The sequence below is a fragment of the Poeciliopsis prolifica genome, unplaced genomic scaffold (assembly GCF_027474105.1).
Source record: "Poeciliopsis prolifica strain line A6 unplaced genomic scaffold, Auburn_PproV2 SCAFFOLD009, whole genome shotgun sequence".
Lineage (NCBI taxonomy): Eukaryota > Metazoa > Chordata > Actinopteri > Cyprinodontiformes > Poeciliidae > Poeciliopsis > Poeciliopsis prolifica.
Window position 1 is genome coordinate 8,551,621 of NW_026562384.1, and position 6,000 is coordinate 8,557,620.

Below are 6,000 nucleotides of genomic sequence, written 5' to 3' on the forward strand. Positions count from 1 at the left end.
GTTATCAGATTTTCCAATATTTCCATAGTTTTTTGGGGTGAAAAAAAAAAAAAAAAATCAGCAGCTAAAGCCTAACAAAAGCATCTGTGGAAAGGCTGCAGAGCAAGGTCTCCGAAAAAATTGCCTCCACTGTGTTTTGAAGCGACTTAAACAGTTTGCAGGGTTCTTGTCAACCTCTCTGTGGGCGTAACCTTTGAGCAATGCATATCAGATCTTGTACATTTTATCTGTGGCAGAAGTCAGGACCCCCCCATTCTGGGTCATGGAGGTCTTGAGATGATTAGAACATTTCTTAAACTGGGGAAAAAAAAGGATGTGGTTGATGTATTGAAAAACTAAAAAATATGGGAGTTCTTCATTTTGAGTCATTCAATATATTTTTTTTCCATATGTATTTATTTTTGTCTTTGTGGACCATGTGTGTGTTAAATCAATCAATCAATCAATCAATCAATAGAAACAAAAAGCAATAGGGTCAGCAACTGACCTGATGATCACTAATCAAAACTAATAATGAGGAAACAGGTCAATTTCACTCTATTACAGCATTTTAAAAAAAATAATATTTGAAATATTTTTAAAAGAGTCAAGAGACTAAAAATAGCACATGTAGTGATGTGTGAGCCGTTTGTGTTATTTTGCCCTTGGCTTTTTAGCTTTGCTTAGACACCTTATAGAGCCATATTCAGGAACATAAATCATTGTTAATTATGTTACAGGCCAGAGACCTAATGGTTAACCATAATCTGCTTCATTACGTGTGTTTGGTCGACTACAGTTTTGCGGATATACTGAATTAGCAGCTCGTTGGTTCATTTGCATTTCCTGGCTGTGCAGGAGCCTAGTAGTAAACAATGAGCATCACCGTGCAGTGATGTTTCATATCCATGTTTTTACCTTTCATAGTTTCGAATTTTCTTTCGCGTTTTAGACGGAATTGGTCTCCGTTTTTATTTATTTGCAGCTATGAAACCTTTAATGTTTTTTGTCCCCCTGCCCCCCCAACTACAAAATGTAATCTATGTAAGCATCAGCTCTGCGCCAGATCCCATCTGTTTGTAAATGCATTTCATCCAAACAACTTTCCAGCAGGAGCTTGTGAACCACACCAGACACTGGAGCAAGGCCAGGGGCCTCTGGATCCTTTTGGACCCTCATCCCGCTATGCATATTCAGCGGTCCTTACAACAGCATGGCTGAATGGCTGGGTGAACAGTGGAGACACCCCCCCTCCCATGACGTTTGACAGTTAGCTTAGGCTATTTGACGTTAGTTTGCAAAATAATCACAAACGTCCGGGAGCCCACCCCCATGCATTACACACTAATCATAACAAACATACACAGTGAGGATCCAGCCACCAATTTAACGCAAAGGCCATTAAATGTCACGGAAATCCGAGATGAGTTACTGTTAGCATTTAGCGAGCTGCTAGCACGCTAGGCTGCAGAGTGGCTAAGAGTTAAAGTGGCTACATTTCGAGAGGCTAAAGGCTACCACAGGTATTGTAAATGCATGTCTAGCTATTATTGAGGTATGTTAGTGTATTTAACCAGATGCAATAGACGTAATAAAAACTATCATATTTACCCTTGATATGACAGGCTGCTAATGAGAGTCCACAGGTCATCAGTCAACATTGTTTTGGTTGAAAGTGGCAGTTCACAACACGCTGACTGATTCTGTTACTCCCCACTCGTCGTGTCGTCGCTACATGACTACACCAAGCAGCAGGGCTCGTGATTCTGGGTGTGTTCTGTCTGCTTTTCAGTTTCCCGGGTCCGATTTTGCAGTGAGTAGTCATGCAAAAATGTCACACTGCCTGAGCTGCGCTGCTAGCCGCTGAGAGAGTAGGTGCTAACCTCCAGGAAAAACATCCAAAATGGAGATCAAGGCAAAGGCAGCTCCGGCGCTGACCAGCTTTCAGGGAGCAGCTCCGCCACCTGCTGGTCGGGGACTGGAACTGCGCGAGAAAGATCGATCCAGGGTGAGAGCTGGAAGTGGAAATTAGAGATAATGATCCAAGCAAAAAAAAAAAAAAAAAAAAAACACCAAACACAGCGATGATGGACAGAGACAGAACAATAACGGCAAAACGAACCGATTAATATAGAATATCTCTAAATAGCACTCCACAAGCAGATGGCAACAGTGAAATTAGATCTCAAAACATAAAACTAGCTTTTTGTTGTTTGACAATACCCAAAGACTGACACCCAATGAACAGCTCATAAATGCACCCATTCCTCAAAACCTTTTCGCATAGTTGATTATGTTAAAATTACAAATTTAAACATAATTTATTAGGATTGTAGTACACATATATAACTACACAAAGTGGAGCATAATTGTCAACCTTCAGTACTGGAATCACATCTTTGTTGGCTTGTGTCGCTAACCAGCTTTGCATATCTGCAGACTGAAGTGTTTGCCAGGTCTTCTTTGTGAAGCAGATTGCCAGTTGGAATCAGGCCAAGGCTTTGACTGGGCCATTCCCACTCATGATTATGTCTTTGTCTGAACTAGTGCCTGAAAGGTGAATGTTCACTTTCAGTCTCAGCTTTTTTGGCCGTCTATCATGTTTTCTACAAGGATTTATCTGTTTTTAGACCCATCTTTCCATTCACTCTGCAACCCCTGTGCTGTGCTGAAGAAAAACAGATCAACAGCATGATGCTGTCACCACAGATCAACAGCATGATGCTGTCACCACCATGTTTCACCATGGAGGTTATGTGCTTGTGTGGTTGTTAGAGTTGATGAACAGTGTAAGTCTTCTATTATATAAGCCTAAAGTTTTGATTGGAAATACTTGATTACTGTGGCCCAGCATGGCTGGGAACAGAGAGCAAACATGACGCTGGATGGTTTTAAACAGTGTTCAATAAAAAGAAAAAAAAAAAGCAAAACGTGATATAATTTTGTAAACCAAAACCTGTTTTAAGCTTCTCCAAGACTTTAAGTCAGTCCTGCCCACTGTGTTCCTTTGTCTTTATGAACATGTTTGTTCACTAATGTCCTCTAAACCCCTGAGACCTTCTCAAAAATAGCTATATTCATACTGAGGGCATATTACAATGCAATCGGTTGGACGAGCTCTAACTTTTAGGGCGTCAGAGTAAGGAGGCTAAATGTAAATGCACACCAACCTTTAAGATTTTTATTTGAATGCCATTTATAATTTCTCCTCTGGTTTGCAGTTGTTCACAATTATGTTGGTAACTCTAAAGTAAATGAAATCAAAACAAAATACAACTTTGTAGTTGTGATATAGTAAAATGTGCAAAGTCAATACTTCTGCAAGTCACAAATGTATCTTAAATGTCCTGTGCATGTTGAAGTTCATTTAAGACAAGTTGAAAATCTGTTCAAATTGAATATTTTTTTTTAAAAGTATGAGTTTCCTTGTACTTCAATGTTCTTTAAGGATTGAGTCGTCTGACCACACTGCCCTCTAGGGGTACCAAGCAACACATAAAATTCAAAGCACAATGATAAGTAAATTTATGACTAGCATAGCATTACATAATGCATAATTTAGCAGAAAATGTCATTAAATGTCCCTTTCAATCAGTTTAAACTTTGTCGTCCATCAGAAACAAAAGTCTGTCTGAAAACAGCAAGACTCACTGTGTTTCCCTAAACATGCCAGTTCGCACCTTAGTCTCTTTTGTGTGAAAATATGAGTGGAGTAAAAAGTGAGTGGGAGAGGAGGAAATAGGACAAGAGATGTGTGGATATGAAGAATAACTGCAGAGAGGAGGATCCTGTTTGGATTGTTTGGAGCTTTTGAGGTAGTGCAGCAGCTTTCCACGAGACATTCTCTCATCTGACAACATATTTCTCAATGGAGTACAGCTTAGAGTGGTGATGTTGATCAGAAAGGATGCAAATGTTGCACATTGCAAACATGCAAAAGGACAAGATTTTAAATTTTTCTTCAAAGCTGAACCATTGACAACTTAATGAAAGGACTTGCTAGCCCAAAGCTGCCATTTTAATGTTCCAGCAAATACAAATTTCTTACTTCACGCTCAGCGGGGAGCCATATTGTCGTACATTATTCATGCATGAAATTCAACTCCCTCCAAAATGCAGAAGCCAACACAGAAACCAACCTTCACCGCTTTGCGATGAGCAAATAAGCGACGACCGGATGATGTTTCTAATGGGAGGATGAGTGAGATAAGTAAGTCACAGGATTTATGGGACATCTGGGAGGAGAATCATTTAGAAGCCAAATCTAGGACATGAAATCCTCGTCTGTCACAGCTGTCCTGCATTTTAAACAAGCTGCAGATGTAACGGAGGTACACTTCATATCACGTCTGCTGTAACATTTCAATCACTAAATAGTCAAAACATTACTGTACCAGAGAGACAACTGCGAGAAGCAAAACATCACATCACTGGAGAAAAGAGATCAGAGAGCTTGCTGTAGCTCTAAATCCCTACTGTTTAAATCCCACTCAGTCCCCTGCGGCTGCTTAGCAACCCCTCTCCAGCACAATATACAGTGAATTAACAGGGTGAAGCATGACCGCTGCCTCCTCTCAAACCACGAGTCAAGGGGGCTCTCCCACCATTGATGCCTTCTCTTAGCACAGCAACAATATGATTTTATTATAACTTCAAACACACACAGAAAAGTCAAACAAGCTGCAAACAGGGAATTCGTCAAAGCATTGAGGGTTTTTCTTTTTTTCCCCTGGTGGTTGAAAACAAACCAAAAAAGAAAAAGTTGAATAAACAAAAGAGAAGTCCCCGGCATTCAGGTGATTGTGAAAATTGAATCACGCGTATATGTTCATTTTGTGCCGGCACACATTTGTGACCCACATAAAAATGCATGCGAATGATTGTCAATCTTTTACTTCAGCTGTGCAGCGTTTCTCTTGATCCGAAGTGGATTTTGCACCCAGAGGCTCTTGGCTTCAGATTTGCACTGCTGACTCTGTGACATATTCGTTTAGCAGCGGCTGTGCAATCAGTCCCACACCTCTGCCTGTTTTACTGGGTACATTCTAGAGCAAAGTATTTCAGTAATGAGGCTTATTAAGGAGGTTTTGCCTCCAAAGATACGCAGCATGAGTGAAAGAATGGGACTCACGCAGTGCCTTGCAAAGTTTTACTATCTCTTTGAATTTTTATCAACAAACTTCAGTGTTATTTTATAAGGATTTATTTTATTAGGACCAATAAATAAACCAAATCAAAACAGTGCGTAGTTTGGAGGAAAAAGTAAAAATACACATGACTTTTTCGAACAAAATAAAGCAAAAATATGAAAATCCTGGCTTATCTATATTATCTATATCAGCCCCTTTACAATGGTGCTATAAAACTCAGTGTGGAGGAGTCGCCCTCATCAGAAATCCAGATGTTTTTTGTGAAACAACCTCATGAAGACCAAGGAACACAGCATTTAGGTCAGAGACAAAGTTGTGGAGAAGTTTAAAACCAGGTTTTAAAAATACCAAAAGTCATGAACATCTCACAGAACACTGCTCTGATTCTGATCAAAAAATGGAAAGATTGGAGGAAAGAGGACAAATGTGTCTCTGGAGGAGCCACAGATATCCACAGCTCAGGTTGGACAATGTGTTGACCTGTATAACTTTGTTTTCACTTTATGCAAAATCCCTCCCCCAAAAAAAATACGTTGAAGTCTGTGGCTGTAATGTGACAAAACGTGAAACGAGTGTATCAGTAGATAGATATAGCCTATATGTATATTTTTATTGCAGTTATTAGATGAGCATCGTGAAGCAGAGACGTTCCCAATCTGTACGCCATGATGAACCAAAAAAAATCTACTTTTTGTAAATCAAATCCATGACGACGGGGTCGTTTTTCAGTGACACCTAGGGTCAAAGGTTTCCGTCTCAAGAGTGCACCTGTCAGATTTATTTTTCGTTTGAGCCTATTTATAACTGCTGCATTGCTCGCAGAAGAGGGTAAAGCTGTCCCGTGGATCTGCAGCTTGCGCTTGTCACAGCG

The 6,000-nt window shown here is 40.0% G+C and overlaps 1 protein-coding gene across 1 annotated transcript in view; it reads right to left on the reverse strand.

Moving 5' to 3' along the window:
• Positions 1–1,968, reverse strand: part of nr3c1 (nuclear receptor subfamily 3, group C, member 1 (glucocorticoid receptor)) — a 28,174-nt gene extending 26,206 nt beyond the window's left edge. Inside the window, exon 1 of the mRNA XM_055034195.1 lies at positions 1,591–1,968. The gene's annotated coding sequence lies outside the window, so the exon portion shown is untranslated. The remainder of the gene's footprint in view (positions 1–1,590) is intronic.
• Between the last annotated feature and the right edge of the window lie 4,032 nt (positions 1,969–6,000).